Below are 22059 nucleotides of genomic sequence, written 5' to 3' on the forward strand. Positions count from 1 at the left end.
TACACTCCAGCTGCAGCTCACAAACACACGTCCTGCAGCTCTCCGAGGAGGGGCTGGCCTACAACAAGCTGTATTTTTAGCAAACCAGGACCGAGCCCCAAAAACCCATGGTGGCCCAATCTCACTCCTCTCCAAGCGGTCCCTGCCTGGCTCTGAAGACTCTTGGTTTCAAACCTGTAGGTCCCCCACTTCCATCTGCACCCTCATGATATGGGTGCCAGCCTCAAACTTCTCCCTTCCCATCATTTTTTCCTCCGTTCCCACCTCCGTGCCTGGTGTTGCCCATAGTCCTGTTCCCCACAACCACTTCCTGGAGCAGCCTCAAATTGGAGTGATGTGGCAGAGCCCTGCAAGAGGCATGGGTCTGGGCAAAGCCCCTCCGATGGGACATTGGACACATCCCACTTTATTAGAGAGCTGCAGAAAGAGAAAACAGCCCCAATGCTTGCACAGCTTTTAGAGTTTAAAAAATTTACAGTTTCCAGGCTGTGCTTGAAAAAACACGTGTCACCCTAAGGCTGAAACACTTGATTCCCAAAGCCCAGATTAGCACCAGCTCCCCCCAATAGCCAAGATCTTTGGGAATTATTCACCCCCCATTCCCGCAGCACCAGACTTGGCATTATTTAATGCTTTTATCCTCAAATCACTCCTCCGAGGAAGAAAAACACACTGCTATCCATGCAGTGATGGGGAACCGAGGCTGATGGGGAAAGGCAAAGTGACTTTGCCCAGGTCACCCAGGAAGACTGTGGCAGGACAAGGGTCATGCCAGTATCCTGACAGCACCTTAAACCCAGAGCATTTCTCCCCCAGAGCTGCTGTAAAACCCGCTCACTATATTTATTCTGTGCTTTTCTCGGCTTTTCCACCCTTTCTATTTCATCTGCAACACTCACCGCTCAGGTCACACCTGAATTTAGCTGGTCACTCGGGGACTGTTTCTTATTTCTAAGAAGAGCCTAGATGGTCTTTTTTGAAAAGAATTTACAAAAAAAAGAAAGAAACAGCACAGGTTCAGCAAAGCAAGGCCACTCTGCTCTGCCAGCCCATGGCTTTGGGAGGCTCGGAGCAGACCTTGGGCTTCCCACCCCAGCATTCCCAGGCTGGCAGCAACTTATTCCCCTTCTCTCCTACCTCCAGGGAGACCTCGAGTTGTTTCTTTGCTTTTAACTTCAAAACATTAACTCAAAATAACTGTGAGGTTATTTTGACAGACAGAGTTCCAGCTTGTGTCTCACATCTGCCAGCTCTCGGCTTGCCCCCGGGAGGGATCAAAAGACCCAGCGAACTGATCGGGTCACCTCCCTGGGAAGCCCACCTCCCTTTGGGAATATGCTCCACTCTCCAAATTAACCGGGGAGGTGTAAAGACCTGTCTAATTACCTAGCCTGACCCCTCTGCCTTTAGCAGAAAGACCAATTAGCAACCAATTTGCCTCTAGCAGCGGTGGGTCCTTGGTAGATAAACAATCGCTACTTTTCTGGGAGGGCAACTCTCAAGTGGGTTAAGTGCGAATTGCTTTTGGTCACAGCTTTCTGACATTTTGCAGCTATTTCTGCTCTCCTCCCCCAGCTCTTTGCCCACAAAACTCCTTCCAGTAACTGCGGCAGTTCTCTGTCTTTACACCCTGGGATCGTTTTCACAAGCACAAGCGGTGCTTGCCCCAAATCACCATAGGGTTTTGCTTTTTGTATCAGCCAAGGCATAACCCAGCCCAATTTGAAATGAGTTAGCAGGCAGGGTAAGGAATACATGTAGCATCCGTGGTTGGTTTTGCCTGCAGCCACCCTCTGATCCCCTAGAGCTGCAGGGGCAAAGTGGCTCCAGGAGCCGAGGGATGTAACATCAAAACCAGCCCTTTGCTCCAGGCAACGATGCCTCACAGCCCAGGCAGCCTGTTTGGGTCTCTCTATTGAAGCTGGCACCAAGCCTGGCTTTCAAAAATTGCCGAACATCCTCATCCCTTCAGAGCCTTTAAATAGTTGTCTCCTGTTGGACAGGACACAATAAAAATTAACGCAGATAGTCATTTTAGGAAGCCTGTGCTAAAAGCACTGACCTCCTCTCCATGAGCACAGGATTTGCAGCGCTTCACCCCACTGCTCCCAGCCAGTGACAGGGGATGCAATGACCAGGAAAGGAGGATCAGACCCTCTCACGTCCCGTGACACCAGCCGATGGGGCAGACCCTGCATGGGCATGGTCTGGACCAGCCACAGCTCTGCACTGAGCCTCCATCGCTGCCAGCCGTGCCCAGGAGAGGTGCAGGATCACCTTCCCGGGATGACATTTCACAGCATGCAGCACCCTTTCCATACCAGCCACTGCAAATCTACCTGGGTCAAATGCTCAACCGAATGCAGGCAAAGGGACTTTGAATCTTCTCCTCTATGTCCCCTTTATAGGGAAAGTCACAGCAACCTTGAGGAATAGGAGACCAAAGCAGAGCCACCCCTTGTACATCTGCAGGACTGGAGGAGGACAAGGCAGCAAGACACATCTATCAGTCTTTTGCATCACCTCATCCAATCATGGGCAAGTCATTAATTTTAGTTTTAGATGTTTATACCAACAAATGAAGTGCCCTGTACACAAGGAGCTTAAATACTGCCCAGTTTAGCACTGCCACTCTTTCCCTGGAGAGACTCTCCTCCCCTCGTCCCCAACACAGGCTGAATGACCCCCACTTTGGTCTCTCCATGTCCGAGTTGCCCATTTGTAAATGGGGTGACAGCAAGAACAGCACATCAACATCACTAGCATCCATCAGCATCCACAGGGTGCCCCAACACCCTGGCACTGGGTTCCCAGGTCACAGCAGAAGACAAGACCCCCAACACTTGTGTCCTGCCCAGACTTCTCAGACCTTGAGCCGAGAAAAAGACAGTGTTGTCTAGTGGTTACAAAGGGAACCGAAAGTCCGCAATAGAAACCAAGAGCTCCAGTGCCATGGCATGGTGAGTGACCTCTCTGTGCCTCAGTTTCCTCCCCCGAAAGCAGAGGCAGGGGCTCCTGCTGCAGCGTGCTCCGTTAGCCACTGGCTGCCAAGCAGCGGCACGTAAAGGCGAAAGCATAATTTTCTTTCATCCTGTTATTTTTATTTCCTAATGTAGCCTTCACAATCCCATTTATAACCCTGGCAGGTAAGGCTGGCAGAGCAGGACATGTCAAAAAGCGTATTTATAATACATAAAAACATACTAATATTTCACAGAGGTTATTTCTAACCCACAAGAACCACTTGCCTTAACCGAGATATCCTGCCACGGGCACCTCAAGGGCAGAGTACCCAGATACCTATCCTCAAACTTTTTGAGCAGTAAAACAATGACATGCAATCAGAACTGCTCAGGCAGCAGCAAACTGCAGAAATAAAGCTACGCATGAGAAAAAACACGTATTCTCAACAGCAGTGCAGGCAGGGGAGCTGTGGATTCGACCGCTAATACCAGAACTGCCTTGGAGTTCTATTTTTTTAAAACCCAAATTCCTAAGAAACAAAATACAGAACTGCCTTGCCCAGACTATTGCAGCAGCAACCACTCAGCTCAGTAAATCTAATTAATGAGCCAGGAAAAGTGTCATTCGTTTGCTAACTACTTTGCCCAGGGTTGCCAAATAGACAGATAAAGGATTTAGCTGGGGCCTATTCCAGCCAAAAGAGCTGGGAACCTGGCAGAGATCGCAGAAGATTAGAGAAGGCTGAAAAGAAAGAGAGAGGGAAAAAAATCAAAATAGATTAGCACTTTCAAAATGCAAGCATGTAAATCAGCTTACGTTTTATATAATGCCACCCTTGTGAGCGTCTGGCCACGGGTCCGATTACAGCAGCGCACGAGAAGTCTCGGCTGAGCTGAGTTTTATTTGGGCTCAGGAATCTCACGCTACCAACTCCCTCACAAAAACAGCAGTTTTGTTTTTACCAGCTTTGTAAATTCTCACAGGAAGCCAATTAGGGGAAACCTGGGAACAGAGGAAGATTCATAATTGCAATTAAGGCTTCAAAGTACTTATCCCAAGCGCAGCCGTTAAAATTAGAAGAAGGGAAGAATGGGGAAGAAAAAAAAACCTTTGAAACATTGAGCTTTCATATACCCCCCAGGTTGGAAGAGCTTCTCACTCCCATAACAGCTCATCACCTGGCAGACAAAGAGCTCACCCCGAAGGGGACCCAAGCAGGACCGGCTCCAGGCTGCCACCTCCCCCACCGGTGCCTTCTCCAGGGGTGCTCGGACGCTGGCAGGAGGCAGGCACATAGGGTGTACGCATTTACCTCCCGCTTTTGGTTTTGGGAAAAAAGTTCAGTTCTGTATACATGAAACTTTTCTGTTCCCCGCTGAAAATTTTGGTGTCAAACAAAGCCTTTGCTTCATCTCTTTGATGTTCTCAACTCCTAGGACCACTCCTAAACCATTGCAGCATCCTTGGCAAGGACAGAATGGCTTTCCAGATGAGGCTGCCTTCTGGGATACAAGAGATTTGGGTTTAAATCTACTGTCAAAGTGATCCAACATTTGTCGCTTAGTGCTACAAGACCGTGATCCCTCATATCATTACAAATGAAGACGTCCTCTGAGAAGCTCAGCAGTAATCTGGATACTAAGAAACAGTGTCTAAACAGTCCAGACAACTGTGTTTACACCATGGCAGCGCTGCTCTGCCTGTTTGCCATCTAACATGCACCACAGCAGCTCAATAGCCCAACACAAACACTGCTGCGGCTACAGCGAGAGCTGGGAAAACTCGTCCTGCAGACACACCTACAGCAACACTCACATGGACTTCACTGTCACGACGGGATGGAGGTGGCTCTTCTGGTTTTGCTTTGACTTTCAAAGACAAAAGCTCCAGTTCAAGCTGAGGAGATGCTCCCCATCTGGACAGAAAGCTGCAGCCGTTCATCGTGGCTTGACATTCACAACCCAACCAAGCAAATAACAGAAGCTGAACCACAGCTTCTCATACTAGCAACCCCAAGACAGGCAAAACCTGAAAATATTTTATGATCTGCCCAAATCGAACATATTTTAGCCCATAGCCTGGGCTTGGCCATTTCAGCATGGAGTCGAACAGCCCTACTTGTAGAAGTTCAGCCCTCCAACAGCAGCTGCTCTAGATGAGGGCCTTTTGCATGTTGGAAGATGTCAATGATACACACAGGACTGGCCAGACACTTCTAACCAGGGCTACAAACTTCTTACATACATTATGTATATTCTATACATTATGTATATTCCACAATCTTGTATCTAGTCCTTCTCTTGCAGAAAGCTCAAGTAGGAGAAGCCCAATTTACAAGAACATCTGCACTTGGACATCCTGCGGCCCAGCACTGTCACTTGTGGATTGTCCCCCTTCACATCACTCATCCACAGAAATGGTGGTGGCAGCCTATGCTATGCCCCCAAACATGCGGACTTGTTGCTCCAACGTGCCCCTGGTAGGAAAAAGGGTTGAAAAGAGCTGAGAGAAGAAAAACTAACTCACCCAGGGTGTCAGGGCAAGCCCCTGGTAGATCTGGGAAGAGACCACGGAGGTCCTGCACCAGCTGTAGTGCTGGACTCACAACCGCTCCGCTCTGCCTGTCCTCACTGCCAACACTCACAGACACTTCCCTCGTGATGGCACCTCCTCTCTAGACAACGCTCCCAACAACAGCTTTTCTTCCAGCCCCTCCCAACCTCCCCCTCTCCCTAAACAGACTGAGAACGTCGCTCTCCAGCAGACAGCAGAGCTGGGGTAAAAGATGCAGAGGCTGCTCTCCTCTGCGGGGATGCACATTCTTCCTTCCACCTGATGCACCAAAGCCCCTGGAGCTGCAGCAGCAGCAATGCTTGCACCCCGCACAGTCTGGAGGAGGAAAGATCTGCTACGGCTGTACGTGGGACCCAGGAGGCAAAGTGACTTACCCTCAGTCGTCTCCATCCATAGCGTACCGTTAACTGCATCTGCTTTCCCCAATGTGCCCACACTTACTTTTTGCCCATGGCCTCACACAGCCCATCAGCTGCCTTATGCCACAGCTGAGACGTTCTCAAGGATTTTGCGGATGAGGCTCGGGGTCTACTGCAGGATCTGCCATGTGACCTTGGAAAGTCATTTGTGTATCTGGAAATGTTTTGGCTCTAGGTATTTTTGCATAAGCTACTTTCCCTGTGGTGTTTTTGCCCTACCGCTGAGTACGTAGGACTCAGTAATCAAATGAGGTCAAAGAAAATTCCAGCCAAAACCCCGCCAGCCTCAGTCCCTCCCCGGCAGCAGCCGCTGCAAACAGCCAACGGCATCCAAACGAGCACAGCCTGGGCTTGGATGATGGCTCTCCCTCTCTGTCAGCACGAGACAAACCATCACAGAAAGTGGGAATAATCCTGTGGGATTAAGCAACATGGCACGAGCAGGGCTGACATCTAAGACAACACATAGGCAAGCAGGGACGCAGACTGCTAGTTCCCAAGGGCAGAAGAACTGGAGAAGGCAACTCTCCAAAGCGAAGACTGCAGAGCCTGCAGCCCACCATCCTCTGCCTCTCATTACGCATCGCATAGACTTCCCGTCTGAAGAGGAAGCCACAAGGCATGTGGCTGAATCCATCCGCACAAAAACATACCCCTCCCCACCGGCCGGGGCCGAGGGCTCCACCACGGGCTCACCCATGGAGATGGTTTCCAAGAGCAACCTGCACTTCTGCATTTTCGACAGAGATCTTCTTACTTCACCTTCCCGCGCGCTGGTGCCAAAAGGAGAAGTGCCCTGGAGCCGGGGGGAAGTTGTGCCACCGTTTCCTATTCTGGACGATGATTTCACTCTCCTGCCACATCCGAGAGCCACACGTGGCACCCGCCACGCTGCGCAAACGAGCTGTGAGGCTGTTAACATGCAAAGGGCTCTGGTTTGGGCCAAGCAGTTCCAGGAAACTCAACAGTCGTGTTCAAGAAAATACAAAAATAAAGACCACACACAAATGATCTGGTCAGAAATAACCGTGCTGTCCCTTGGTGCTCGCGAGGCTGCAAGATACCAAAGCAGGGCGCGCGGCTGAGCGACGGAGAGGCTGGGGGAGGAAAGACACGTAGAAGCAGCAGTCCAGGTCCAAGCAATGATTTTCTGCACTCCCCTAAACGATGACACACATGGCTAGGTTGGGTTCAAGCAATCCTGGGGTACTCTCTTCTTGTTTGAAGGGGGTCAGTTCCCTTGGCCCCTCCCCACAGCACCGTCTTGTGATGGGGAAGAGCAGATCCACAGCAACCAAGAGGTCCGCTGCTCCCCGCACACTCATGGGGCTGGACTCTTCCCACCCTGATGCTAAAGGAACAGCTACATACCAACCAACTACTGACAAACATCTGAAGGAAAGACTCTTTCCCCCGTATATCACCAGGGTTTCCCTCATTTGCTCAGCGTGGGCATGGAGGCCAGGACTTCCACTCCCCCAAGCAGCTTGGGTCTCTCTTCCAGTCTGGATGGCAGATTCAAGCATCACTCCATACATAGAAAGCTTTCCTTACAGCCATAATAGCTTGACTTTCTGCTCACACCAACCAAAATGTCATCCCCATTTAGAGGGCAAAATCTCCTGCCTCCCTTTCCCAAGGGAGTTTAATAAGCCCCATCACCAGAAGCTTTCTACAGCACAGCTAAAGAGTGGATCAGGTCTTAACAGACTCCCTGCTTAAAACTTATTGCCGTAGCCTTATCACCAGAGAGGCACCTCTAGATATTTTTAGAGGTAATATCTGCTAGCACAGGAATTACAGTGCATTAATTAGCAAAGAGACACATACTGATAGTCACAAGGTCAAAACACAACACCCATAATTTGCACCTTGTTGGGAGTTACTGAGAAAACAGGACATACAAGAGTTATCACAAGATCTACCACCTTTAAGGGCTCTGAGCACAGAGGCTCGCATCTCCCCAGAACAAAGAGGGAAAATTTACTTTCTCGGAGGGACCAAATCCTCATGGACAGCAAAACTCAGCGGGGACTCTACGGGCATGTTGAGTCAGTCCCTAGAAGGAAACTCACAGGTTTGCAAGGCCGTTGTCCAGCAGTCTGATGGCTTGGGGAAAAAAAAATAAGGGGTGGTCAACATTTGCTCTTCTGGGATAAACTACTAAAAAAATTTGTCTGCATTTTGGAATCAGTGGCCATTCAGGCTCAACAGACACATGCAGCTGAGGCATCTTGAATCTGAGAGATGGAGCTGCCTTTTTTAATGACTAGTTAAGACTAGAGAAAGTTTTGATTGGTCATACAGATGGGCAGATTCACTTTCCTGAGCCATCTAGATCGTTCCTCGAGAAGTTCATAACCTGACCCCACCCTAACCAGCCTCTCTTCTCCCCGAGCTTCCTCCACTGGGTAAAAGTTACTGGCAAGGAAGCGTCAGAGTAAGTCAGGCTGCGACCAGACTTCCCACACTTCCCACTGCCTGCAGAGAGAGCATCAGAAGCAATAACCAGCTGCAACCTCAGAGCAATGGACCAAGAGAAGGCACGACTAAGTTTTACCACTGCTGAGCAGGACAACCCTGCTAGATGACTGGATTAAGCAGGACAAATCAGTTCCCCTCCAAAAAATCCCCAACGCACAGCTGCTCAGAGAGGGAGAGGGAACCACTGTGGGATGCAAGACTGACAGCAAGTCGATACTCACCACCATCTACAGAAGAAAACTGTGCCATTACTTGCCTACAAAACGCTTGATCGTGACAAGGATTCAGATGAAATTAAGCCATCCAGAGGTGGTTGATGGCTAGGTCAGGTGCACGGTGCTTAGGTCCAGAAGGGGCTTATTCATATGCACGACGACTGTTCAGTCAGACTTGCTGCCAGAGTGGTTTACACCTTCTTCTCTGAGCACCCTGGACCACCAGCAGCCCTGCTGGCATCCCCACAAAGGCTCTTACCAGCACACCAAAGTGCATAGTGAAATGGAGAAAGTCTCTAACACCCTGAATACTTTTGTGAACCTGCCGTACAGCCAACAACACACTGAGGCAAAGAAGACCAACCAAAACTTTTGGTATCCTGTTTCTAACAACAATATAATTAAGGCTCGCAACTTCAGGATTATCATCCAGAGCCAAAAAAAAAAAAAGATGAAGTCCAAGGTATGAAGCAAGATAACTGAGCAAAAAATTCATCTGGTGACTTTGGAGAACCCACATCAACTATTTGCTCGGCTGTAAAGCTCTGTGGTGACACTGAGTCCATCCCAGGGGTAGGGTTCATTGCCTCCAACTTTACCTATGTAAAAATGAGGTGAATCTCTAAGCAAATTGACATCTACAGACGGAGAGAGCACCTTGGGTGGAGGTCAGCTCATCCCATCCAACTTGAACCCCTCTTCAGGGGGAGCCCGCAGATTAAGTTAAATTAGAGGCCTAAATTTTTAGGCAGGTATTCTTAAACAAGACAACTCCCATCCTTATTCTTCTAAGCTGCTTCCCACATGCAAATCAGGAATAATCACACTTCCTTCCTTATCCCGCAGTTGCACAACCAAATGTTTCAAAGCCCGTAAGAAGGTCAGATAGTGCAATAATGGGAACATGGAAATTGCAATAGACTCGCTTAGTTTAGCTTTCACTTCTTTCACCCCCAAAATTGATTCATAACAAACAAAAGCAGAAACCAACATTTTTGCAAGTGACTTGGTCTGCTCAAGATCCCCAGGACTCCTCGCTAGACTGCCACTTTTGGACAGCCAGGCGTAAGCTCTGAGGAAGACTGCCAGAGGCTGGAACGAGCAGCTCTCAATAAACCACCGATCCAAGCAAGCTTTACAAGCGTGCCACTTTAAAGTCTCTGCTGTAAAAACAGAGAGTTATTTCCACCTTTGAAGATGGAGTGTGCACTTTAAAACTGCCTAAGGTCAATTTTATGGGGTTATTTCACAGATGAACTACATTAGAGTACTGATAATGCAGAAAACACAGGCAAATAAGAGAAAATAAATGCATCATTACTTAGTTATTTGGAGCACATGAGGGCTAGCAACAGATAGTCACAGACACCAACAGCCCAACGTGTGTGGGACAGGGCAGCGGAGGTCTCATTTCTACACCAAAGCTGCATTAGCTCTTCAGCCAGAGACATGAGGAGCTACTGAAGTCAGCAGCAAAATTCCCACCAACAGCGGCAGGACCAGTCATGGACCATCACCCGAGGTTATAGAAGAAATCAACTGAACTGCGCCTACAACCAAGTACCCATCACTCCTGGGGAAAATACGCAGTCTCTTACCCAACCTGCTAAGGCTGACCAACACAAGCAGGATTTGAAGTGATGGCAGAGCAGCGAGTAAGGCTCCAGCACCCAACTGCCCATGGGTGGATCATCGCTGAACGTTGCTGTTTGGGGCTGTCACTGGCTCTCCTCTCTTGAGTAATTTTTTTTCAATCATTTTTTAATAAGAAAAAGTTAGACAAGCAGGTGGGGGCTGCCCCTAAAATGTACATAATGCAACCACAACAAAATTTTAGTGATTTCAGAGTGAAACTGCCATCGTGTTATCATCCTGGTAATGAACTTCTCATTACAATATTACTGACTGGAGTCCAGCTCCAGGAGTTTATTTCCACCTTATAAAGCAGGAAAGACAGCCTCCTCCTAAGCCTGACCAGAGACACCAAGGTAAAGCATACTGCAAAACACAGTTCAAGAGGTGGAAGGAGACAAACAGCACCCGGGGTTGGGTTTGCAGCCAGGCTCAACTTCTGGCCACACCAGGACAAGTCCAGAGCAACGCACTGTTCTAGTTTTAGCAAGGAAGTCACAGCAGGTAGCTGAAACCCTGAACGTGGACCAGCAGCATCAGAGGTGGCAGGGCTGAGGGCAGCGCCGGCAACCCCCGGGCAATTCTTGGCTATTTGAGAGAAACAAAGTGATCACAGAAACAAGGTGATGTGCATCCGGCATGATGTGTATGAACCACCATCTCCCTCATTTGCAGGGGATACCATGGGATCAGCTTCATGGAGACCATGCGCCGCTCATGAGACTCTTAGCACTCACACAAAATCCCTCTGATCCTTCCAGAGCTTGTCCCTGCGCAGTAATAGCTGCAATTGGATAAAGTAACGGAAAAGGAGCCTCAGCAATGTGTAATAAGAGCAATCTGGAAACTGCAATCCAGCCAAGTTCACCAAGAGTTGGATTAAAGACAAGTACATGCAGGTTTCATAGCACCATGACCACCTTCCCCATCAGCAGTGCTGGCAGCAAGTGAAGGCGTTGGGTGTAAACAACAGAGATGCCTTTTCCAGTCCTGGGGTCTCATAGGAACTGGTGGGAGAGAATACCAACAGCAGCAGCTCCTCAGTTGTGGGTGTCAGGTTCAGCCCTTCAGGTACCAAATTTGCAGTGGGGGCACAGCACCCATCCTCCTTAACACTGACACTGAGAAGACCAGTAGTAGATTTTAGGAAACCAAGGGACCTCCCAGAGACAGATATTCAACAGTAATTGAGTGGGGATCACAACATTTTGCATCAGCTTTGCATCTCGACTGACCTGAGCTCAAACCAGTCATTTGAAGGTTTGTTCCTTCAAATGTTTGTTCCACATTCAGGTCTGAATTTTAAACTAACTATGCATTTCCTCAAGAAATAGAAGTAGCCTGTGATGCATCGCAGACTCATACAAGCAGAAGACACTTGCAAACTATTCTGGGACTTTCTGTAAGCGAGCGATTCCCTTGCTGCGAGGTTAGCAAAGTGAACGGGGCAGCTACATGGAGACCACGACCAGCATTAGACCCTAGCAGCAACGCTTAGGGGAAACTGAAACCACAATAGTGCGACAGTGTCCAGCGCAGAATTGACTGCAAACCTCCCTACCACCCATTCTGCAAACTGAGACTTCCTCTTGACTTATTTTTAAAATGTTCTTTTTTACAATTACCATTTTTCAGGACAGGAACTAGTGTATTCTTGACAAACAGATAACAGGGGAATTCCACTTCCCTTTAAAGCCATGATGTATTTTGATGCCGAGAAATACAAATCTCTAAATTAGTCCCACCAAGCCATCGCAAGAAGAATAGTTGCAATGGTACCTTCTCTCTTTCTTCAAAAAGAAGGATTTCTCTGTAGCAACCCCAGTGACTCACAGCAGACTCTTTCAATCGGAGATGCTCTTACCATTGGCAAGACGCTGCCTTCATCTCCATCTCCATCTCAAAACACAGGCTGCGCCCTTCATCTCCATATTCTGTTATTTTTGGCTCCTGTAATGCAATGCTCTTGACCTGTTCAAGTGTCAGGCTCTGGGAAGTGAAAGGCACAGGGAGGAATGTGTCTCCCTGATGTTGTTAGAATAAGGTCTATTACTTTTTGCAACTGTTTCTGAAGGAAACTGTGAAAGTCCCATTCCTGGAGATGCTCAAAGACAAGTTTCAAATTGAAGGGCAGGGAGAAAAATACGCCCTGCTCTGCTGGGGGTAGGAAATGGGATGAATGCAATCACAGAAAGTCTACTGTAAAGAGGAAGAGAATTATCTGTGCCCATGTCCTTGAAGGCAGAACAAGCAGCGAAAGACTCAAACCAAATGACAGCGGGAGAGTGGTCTCTGCCCCAAGGCCAGGGAGAGACCCTCAGCAGCCCTTCCAGTCCTGATGGCCCTTCCAGTCCTGCACTCCTCGGTCCCCAGTGCCTTTTCAATCCTCCTGCCTCGAGGCAGATGAGCAGCTACAGAGGTCTGTGGGAATTTCTTGGATTTCACCATTGTAGAGGACACCTTGGTGCTGAACAGTAACTTCCTAAAAAAAAAAACAAATGAAGAAAACAAAAAAATTCCAGCCCTACCCTGTGCTTCTTTTTATCTCCCCTCCATCAACGCTTTGCTCACCTTCTGACACACCAGACCAAGGCTGGCAGGTTTCAGCAGCCCGTGCTTCGCTTTCTGGCCAGGAGCACAGAGCCAAGCCCATCTCCTCTCCTCTTGCGCTCATCGGCAACAGCAGCTCTGCTGCCAGTGCCACGCAGCCAGCAACACCTCCGCACCTCCCTGGCGTCCAAACACCGCTCTCAGCCAGCCTGCGATGGGTGCAGAGAGATGACGCAGGACATCAGCAACCCCAACCCCATCCACGACCACTCGATGGGCTGTGTGGGTTTGGCAAAACTCGGCCAGGGCGAGAAAGCCTCTATTTTTCTCCTCAAAAAACAGCAGAAATGACACATACCCGATCTGAGTAAGAAAAGACCAGTTATATATACTCACTTTTCAGAGAGGAAATGTACTTGTTCCTGGCACCAACTATGAAAACCCCTCGCCACATGATGCAAGAGTTAATTTTAGCTTATATCAGTCTTTATCACAACAGTGAAGGTTAAAGTTTCACCCAACACCACAGTCAATTACAAGCTCAGTGTCAAGTTAAGCCCCAAGAAGATTTAGGCTGGAGATAGCGATGGTGTTTGGCACAGCCCGGCTGGGTGCTGGGTGCTGTCAGCAGTATGTAATGGAAACTCCAGGGAAGGTGGAAGTTCAGCAGAGAAGTGGCCGTGTGTCACAGGAGAGGACCGGGGGAAAAAATAAAAAATTCAGCAAATGCATAATTTAGAGGGGGAAAAAAAGGTGTTTCCCAAAATAAAGGCAGCGGCCCAAGCTGCCCCCGTCCCCTTCCTTCCTTCCAAGAAGGAAGTGAAGGACACAACAGAGCATCAAACGGTTCCTCCCAACACTCCCTAGGGTGGCTGTTCAACCTGGTGGGACAGACCGCAAGGAGACATCCCTGTTAGAAGGGTCTTAGCAGCTTCGCAGATGGGGCAAAGGGGACAAGACTCCAGGTATTTCAATGCTCAGCAGGAGACACCCTCCCAAAAGCATATGGGACACCTGGGGTTGAGGTCCGTGCCCAGACATAGCAGGTACTGAGCTTCCTCCCAAGCTGAAGACTTCGTTGCAGCTGAAGATGCTGCAACAAAGTCTTCAGCTTGGGAGGGAGCCCAGCACCTACAACCTCTGGGCACAGCTTTTTACAGCAGTTGCTGTGTACGTGGGGCTTCTTTGGACATCGCCCTCGGGGAAAATCCATTTATACTGTGCAAGGTTACACGTGGGTGGCACCATCATATTTAGGATAGCAACAAACACAAAGGGAAACAGTGATACCGTGGTATCATGAAAAGTTCTCATCAACTATTCTTCAATTCCACTGACCCAGCACTTTCCTGTGCCTCTCCAAACTCTTCCTAAGACTTCTTGTCTCCAAAAAACCATGTCATGTTGCTCCCTACTCTGCTACACTGGCTCACAGGAAGGGGTGCTGGGTTTTCAGGGGTTTGGTTTGGTTTTAGTTTGTTGGGGTTTTTTTCTATTGCAAAATCATCTATTAGCCTCAGTAGGGCCAGGGACCATCCCCATCCTGCAACCAAGCAAAGTGGCACAGAGCACACACAAACAAGGGTCCCTCCCAGAGAGGACCCCAACCTCTGCCCCATGCTGCCTTCCCCCCGCAGCTCCCTTGCGATGAAGGACAGCGAGAGCTGATGCTAATTCCTTCAGCCTATTCGGAAAAACAAGTTTACACGTGAGATTTCAATTGGCTCCGTCTCTGCTTAACTACTCCAGCTGTGAAACAAAGTAAGTGAGAGACAAAGCACTACAAACAAGCAGCGTGACCATTTCAGAGGGCTTTTTGTGAGCTTTAATGCCAAACCCACTAAATAGATTAACTTACAGCATAAACAAGCAAGTAAATCTTTCCCCCAAGGCCCTGTGTATCCAAAGGAAGCTTTAGAAGTTGCTTCCTGCCATTGTGGAGGCCCTGCTGGGAACCCAGGAGCCTTTTCAGTCCCTGGCTTGGTTGCCCAAAACCTTCAATTTACTTCCAGCACCGCTGGCTGCAGCACCACAAAAGACAGATGACGGTAAGGACGTTTTTGGCTGTTCCCCATCACCCTCAGGCCAAGGGCAAGTGGGACTGTGATTCACACCTGCTTCCAAAGCTCGCAGAAGGGTGTAAGCCCCACTTTGACCAGAGGACTAGGTACAACCGCAGCACCACCATCATAATCGATGAGAAGAAAGGAAGTCTCCAAACAAGAAGACAGACCAAGGAGAGGTGGGCATCCATCCAACAGTGGGACGACCAGCAATGGCCAACCCCACCAAGCTGTTCAGCCCCTGAGCATTTTCAAAACAGCCCATAGCACTGAAATATCACAGCAGCATCCACACTTGCCATTTGAGAGGGGAATGACAAGCCTAGAGCATGAAACCTTTCCAAAACTTGTGTTCACCTTTGGGAAGAAGCACACTCAAGCTGTGTTGGAGGCCATCGCTGCATCCCAGAAGTGCCAAACCCTGCAGATGTGGAGAAGGGCAGGCTGCACAAAGGGAAGATGCTGGGACTGGAAAGCTCGGGGCAGTCCCATCACAACGAGCTTGATCCAAGCCCCTGAGCTCTCCCTGGCTGAGGGCAGGACCCTGAGCTGGACCATCCTTTGGCCTGGCCTAGTACAGTCACCAGAGCTAGATCCCTATCAGCCCAAAAAGCCATGGAGAAGACAAGCTGAAAGGTATCCTCTTCACGTGAAGAGGATCCACCACTCTCCATCCCTTCTCCCCGGCACAGTGACTACATTTGACGGTGATATGATAGCTGCAAGGGACGCTGAGAGCACCCCATCCCTGAAGTGCCTCCAGCCAGGTTGGCACAGCCCCAGCCAGAGGGTCTCCCACATGGAGAACAAGTCCCCAAATCCCCCCAGTCACACTTCACAGGAGCAAGGAGTATAAGAGCCCATGCAGCAAATGCAGCCTGAACCCCTTCCAGCACCCAGTTCCCCCCATGATGGGCAGGAGCATCACAGCACACGGGGCCCTCATCCCAACGGGGCCAGTCCCTTGGCTCAGCTCTTCACTAGAAGCCAAGGTCCTGGGAACTGGCATGACGGTGACTGCCAGTGCCCAATTTCCACAGATCAAAGGATGAAGTCCCTTCATCCTACAGCCTCACACTCATGGTGGTATTCTGGTTGGAGACCACAGAGAGTAGGGGGGATGCTGTTAAATACTCGCTATCCTGCCATCACTTCTAAACCCAGTGCCACAATCTGGCAGCTCAGGGCCCACCATGAAGGAGATCCCCAGGCTTTAAGTGTGCTCTGTACCAGCAGACACGGATTTAGACCCATGTAGCCATTCCTTGACTCCGCTTGAGTTCCCCGAAGGATTAGACACCCACCAGCATTCAGATCAACCTGGGAACAATTTGCATTTAATGAGCAGTCCTTTGGGGACGTTAGCTTTGATTGCAATCAGCTAACTGATCCAAGGAGGCAAACCTCAAGCAGAAGCCCTCTCAGATGAGCAGGATTCACACATACGGATGAGGAGCAGCAGGGATGTCGCCCAGCCTGGGTCTGCAAGGCTGGACTTTGCACGGTTGAACCGCAAAGCCTCCGTAACTCCATCACGCGGCCGCGGGGTGGTGGGAGGCTACACACGGCGTGTGTACCAATTTGTAAGGTTTATCAACACAAAGACACCGAGAACGAAGAAACATTTGTGAAGTTTCACATGTACAGATTGCCAGAAACAATGAGAAAAGGGAAATGCCACCTGAAAGGATGAGAGCTTGTTTGCAGAGAAGCCTCCGAGCCGAGGGTTTAAATAGACATAGAGCAATGGGGGAAGCAGCTGAAAGGGGAAGCGTTTCATCCTAATTTGAGACAACAAAGAATGGGCCTTTGTGGAAGGGATGAAAAGCACTTTTGCAAGCTCAAGACAACACCGTCTCTCCTAAAGCCTGCACAGACCAGCCATACACCCAGCCACACAGCGCTGCGTCGCCACAGACGTTAACACAACATTGAAAATACCTCGATGTCACAACACAAAACCCTTCGACATAGGATAAAAAAAGATGACAAATTCCCTACCACAGCAGCTGCTAAGGACAGTCACAAGATCGGATTGAAGCGGAGCTCTTCCTGCTCGGCCGGAGCAGCGTCGCGCAGCCATGAGCGGCGTGACCGGGGGGGACAATGCTCCAGCCGTTCCCAGGCGCCCTCGTCACATGAGCTGCTCATGCCAGGCTCCGCTCACTTCTGCTTAAAACCACCCCAAAATAAGGACCAGCAGCATTTTAGGAGCACCCAAGCTGCTCTCACCCCAAGCACTGCGGGGAATTTTGAGCAATGAAACAAAGCATTTGAGGGAAAGCCAAGCCCCATCCCCGTCTCTCTTACAAATAAACCGTCCCCCTGCAGCACCAAGAGTCATTAATAATTGTCACGGTGCCACAGGACCCCGTCACCCAGCCAGGTAGCATTTTCCTATTCCCCTTTTAACGCAGCAAGAGGGTCACGCTCACATCTGTTGGCTAAAAACATCTGCAGCGCTTTTCACTGCCCGGCCAGCCCAGCACAGCTGGGGAGGGAGTGCCGGAGCCCGCTCTTCCCCGGGCACACACCGGAGGGTTCGCCAGCCCCATTACGGGAATGGTGCAGCGCAGGTGGCAGCGCTGAACCACACAGCTGCCCCAGGCAGGATTCAGCCTCCGGGCTCTGTCTCACCAGAGACTCGAACCTGGGTGAACTCTCAGATGTGGCAGGTTACGGTTAAATACAGCAATCGCTCTTGCAGGGACATCTGAGATGAAAACAGCCAAGCCTCGAACGTGAAACCCCGCCACGTTGTTTCCAAACAAACCGCGCTTCCCGTAGCATCGCGCTGCCTTCACACTCGACGGAGCCAGCTCTCTTCCAGCTCCGCGCCTGCGAACTCAGCCGAGCATCTCCCACCGCGCCACGCCGGCACGGGAGCGGATCATCCGACCACAAGCCAAAGTTGCCTTTTTTTTTTTTTTTCCCCCCAGTGGCAGAGCTTGAAATCAGAGATGAACAAGTCTGAAGGAGCTCATGCCTGGCCACTCATGTATTCCAGATGCACATGCTATAATCGCAGCTTGCCAAACAGGATACGAGGCGTAAGAAAATAAAGCATTTTATCTTCAAGTTTTTCCAAGAGGGTATTAGAAACAATGGGGAGGAAATACAAAATTAACACTAGAGAAGAGCAATTGGCAGTGCCCCTCGTGAGTCTGTTCTTCATTACAAGGCTGCCTATTCAGTAGCTTTCATTAGGAAAATCGCATCGCAGAGCCATTCCCAACAGTGTCCCTATTTCCTAATTAAGCTTCGCCAAAGAGCCACGTCTTTTAGTTACCGCACGGCATACAATCACAACAATTACCATTTCATCGCACTCCGGCTGCTGAAAACCCTGCAATTAAAGCATCCGAGGAGTCACACAGGCGCGTCATCGGGGAGACAAGTTCTCATGTCGGACTAATTGGCAGCCAAATACAAAAATCAGAAAAACGGGAACATCGGTTTTTGGTCTCCATGCTGGGAAAGGCGCTTGGGAGCTGCAGCCGCTCCCCAGGCTCCCACCCAGGAGGCCGGTGAAGAGGGCTCGGTGCCAGCAGCGAGCGCCGGTGAAAGGTCCTGCCCACCCCTCCGGGCTGCAGCACAGGGCGATGCTCACCGTATCCTTGTGCGTATCGCACCCGTGTCACCAGCTGCGCTTTCGGGAAGGTGAACAACCCTGACCCAACACAGCGCAAGGTGGATGCAACCTTGGGTGGTTTGCAGAGGTCACCTGGAGACCCTCGACGATGGCTGTGGATGGGTGGGACCCTTGCAAAGAAAGGGCTGGCAGTGGACCAGTGACAGAAATGTCCCCACACCGCCTCCAGTCATGACAGATAAAGCAAGGATGGGGAGTCCAGCAACACTAGGCCTCTTAGGGAAGCAGAAGGAAAGTCTTGTAGAGAGGAGGGAAAGAGCATGAGCTGCAGCTATGGAGTCTGGATTGCATCCCCAGGTCACATTTTCCTCCACTGCAGTCAGGAGTGACATTTCCAGCCCAAAACACCTCCCCGGCTGAGCACTGCCGCAAAGTGCAGAGCTGCAGCAAGGGATGACCTGCCAGGCTGCAGTGCGATGCCAGTGGTGGGGGGCATAGTTTCCTCATCCCCCCTCCCCATCCTCTCACCTCCTGCCCAGCGCAAGTTCAAAGCGCTGATGGGAGCAGAGTTCAGATGCAGCAGGAGCCTCCCGTCGCTCAAAAACAATCTCACAGCCCTCACCTGAGCAGCTCTCCCCCAGCAAACTCATGCACAATTTTCCACTTGCAAAATAATAATGCAAAAATGGGGGGCCCCATCATGCCAGGAACAGCTCAGCGGTCACCCAAAAAAGAGAAGTCGAAACTACCCCAGGTGAGCTGCAGCATGGCAAGGCCACAGCGGTCCCCATGCCACTGAGCGGGTGTCACAGCCTGGTCCCCGCCGCGGCAGGAGCACCGCGCTGACGGCAAAGCCGCTGCCACATCTGGCATCCCTCAGCCCCGAGGGCTGCTGCAGCACGGGGAGCACACCCCGCCGGAACGGCGTACGGCACCTCTCTACCAATGCTTTCGTCTGGATTCAGTTCTTTCTCGGTGCAAAATTCACGTCTTCATTTTCATTCAGGCACAAGGTGACAATTTTGGTTTGCTTTTCTCCAAACTGGGGTGCCCTGATCTCCAGGGAGGAGGAGAGACTGGCCAGCTGCACCACCCTACAGCACCAGAGCCATGGGGCTGCCGGTGAGGAGCCCTAACCCCCCACCCCAAATGAATGCACACTGGAATTACAGCTTCTCCCTTTGTACAAGCACCTCCAACACTTTTCATCCCCTTTCCTCTCACCCTGACCAGCCTGCGGAGCTACAGGGAGCAGGAGAGTGATGGCCACACGATGCCGGGGAAGGCAGACCAGTGAGCTCCCCCCGCTTCAATTCGGCAGGACAACATCGTGAGGCTGGAGCCAGCCTTGGACCAAACGCACCCCTGGCTCACGGCGCAGCAGAGCCGGCTCTGCGCTGCCCAGCCACCTCCCTGCAGAAACCTGCAGTGCATCACCCAGCCCAGCTCCGAAGGACGCACCCAGCCATCGCCTGCACCCTCCAGCCTTACGTAGTCACTGTAACTGAGGGATGTAACCACTGCAACCACCACCGCTAAGCTCTCGCTCTTTATCTTCTCATCTTTCTAGGTTTAAACTCTAATCTGAGCAACACCTAGAGCTCCAAAACACTTTGCAATCAAGTTTCGGAAACAATTTGCAACTCCATCCAAGTTTTTGCTCTGAACAAGAAAAAAAAAAAAACCCAAACAGACCCCTCTGACACAGACAAAAATTAAAGCACTGACATCCTGCATATCCCTGGAGTTTGCAGGCTCTGCATCAAACCAAGATTTAGAAAATTAATCTAAATGGAAAAATTAATAAATTGCAGCTGTTCAGCATCAGCCTCTTCAACAGCAGGGTAAGCAGCACCAGCCTGCAGCTGCCTGAGCCTGTTTTCGCTGCATTGAGAGGAGCAGCAGCAGCACCGAAAACAAGCCATTGGCAAAGTTAACGGGCGCTGGGGTGACAGCAGTGAGATTTTAATAAACATGAAAACAAAGGTCTGAAATCTCTTTTCTCTCGCTTTCGTTAGTGATTTGAATCAGCCTAGCCTTTTCCTCCCTTAGGGCTTACACCATCCAAAGCAGCTAAACATCCTTTTGGGGAGGTTGTTGCAGAAGTGAGCGTAGCAGGAGGCCAGGCTGGGTCTGGGCACCCTCTGGTCAACGCTGGTCACTAAACAGGAGCTACTGGTGACACCATAAGGCCACAGAAGCACCTGATGGAAATGCTCCTTCGCAGGCACAACTCTAAGTACAGGCTGGTGCATGAAGCAGCACGGGGACATCTCAGGGCTAGCGCGTGTCCAGACTCCGATGCCGGAGGGATGACACGCTGCTGGGCTTGTCACATCCCAAACCACATCCTGTTGCCAAAGCAGGGCCCTCCCAGGGGTTACACCTCTGCCCCCTTGGGCTGCGGGGACCCAGCCGAGGGTGACGGGAGCAACAGGCGACTCGTGGCCCTTGCGTCCCTCCAGCCCAGCGAGGAGAGCTCCTGCTGCAGTCACACAGGGTGACTCACTGCCACCCCCGCTAGTGGCCTTGCCAAAACTCCAGGTGGGTGCTGGAGAGCCCCCGGGATTTCCCGGGGACCCAGGCACGGCAGGGTGGTCCCCTGGGGCCGGGCAGGGCCCCACACCTGCGCCCCAAGCAGCAACTCTGTGGGGCGGCGTGGAGGAAAACAAGTAACTCGGTCCAGAAATGAGTCACGGCAGCGGGACCTGTCCCCACCCGTGGGGCGACACCGGCTCCTCCTGGCCAGGGGCACGGCCAGCCACTGACCACGCTGGGCTGCAAGGCACCCCGAGGGAGACACGGTGCAGGGTGCCCCCTTCCAAGGTCGCAAGGGAAACACACACCCCCCCGGTGCTGGTGACACCCACACGGGTGGGTTTAAGTGGAATCCCCCAGCTACATGGGACTCCCCCCCCATCACATCGGGTTCATGCCCCCTCTTGTTACTTGGACACCCTGTTTATAAGTAGCCCCCCCAAAATTACACAGCCCCCTCCAGGCACACTGGTGCACAGGGCCCTCCCACCACATCCCATGCCCGCTGGGTGCGCAGGCTCCTCGGTTACACGGACATCCCGGCTATAAGGAACCCCCTGCTCGCCCGCCCCTCCACGGGCACCAGGGGTACAAAGCCCCCCCGCCATTTACACGGTAATACGGAGCTCCCCGGTTACACCGGGCACAGCGGGTGCACGGACCCCCCGCCCCGGTTACACGGGGACCCCCCGGCCCCAGCACCCCCGGCCCCGCTCCCGGCCCCGCGGCTCCCCACCTGGAGGGCGGCTGCCGCCGGGGCTCCCTGCCCATCCTCGGCGCGCCCCGACGGGCTCCACGCCGGGCTGCGCTCCGCTCCGCTCCCCGGCGGGCGGCACCGGCGGCACCGGGGCGGGCGGGCGGGCGGGGCCGGGCGGGCGGGGCTGCCGGCGGGGCCCGCCCCGCACGTGTGCGCTGACCGGCCGCGGGCACCACCCGCCCCGCCCCGGCCCGCCAACCCCCGGCCGGCCGCGGCCCCTCCGCCCCGCCGTGCACCCACCCCTTCATCCATCCATCCATCCATCCATCCA

At 51.5% G+C, this 22059-nt stretch overlaps 1 protein-coding gene across 3 annotated transcripts in view; it reads right to left on the reverse strand.

Moving 5' to 3' along the window:
• PIK3R5 (phosphoinositide-3-kinase regulatory subunit 5) overlaps window positions 1-21859 on the reverse strand; it is a 62568-nt gene extending 40709 nt beyond the window's left edge. For all 3 annotated transcript variants that reach the window (XM_075169783.1, XM_075169784.1, XM_075169782.1), the window contains exon 1: window positions 21768-21859. The gene's annotated coding sequence lies outside the window, so the exon portion shown is untranslated. The remainder of the gene's footprint in view (window positions 1-21767) is intronic.
• Between the last annotated feature and the right edge of the window lie 200 nt (window positions 21860-22059).

This window comes from Calonectris borealis, chromosome 20 (assembly GCF_964195595.1).
Source record: "Calonectris borealis chromosome 20, bCalBor7.hap1.2, whole genome shotgun sequence".
In the NCBI taxonomy this organism is placed as follows: Eukaryota; Metazoa; Chordata; class Aves; order Procellariiformes; family Procellariidae; genus Calonectris; species Calonectris borealis.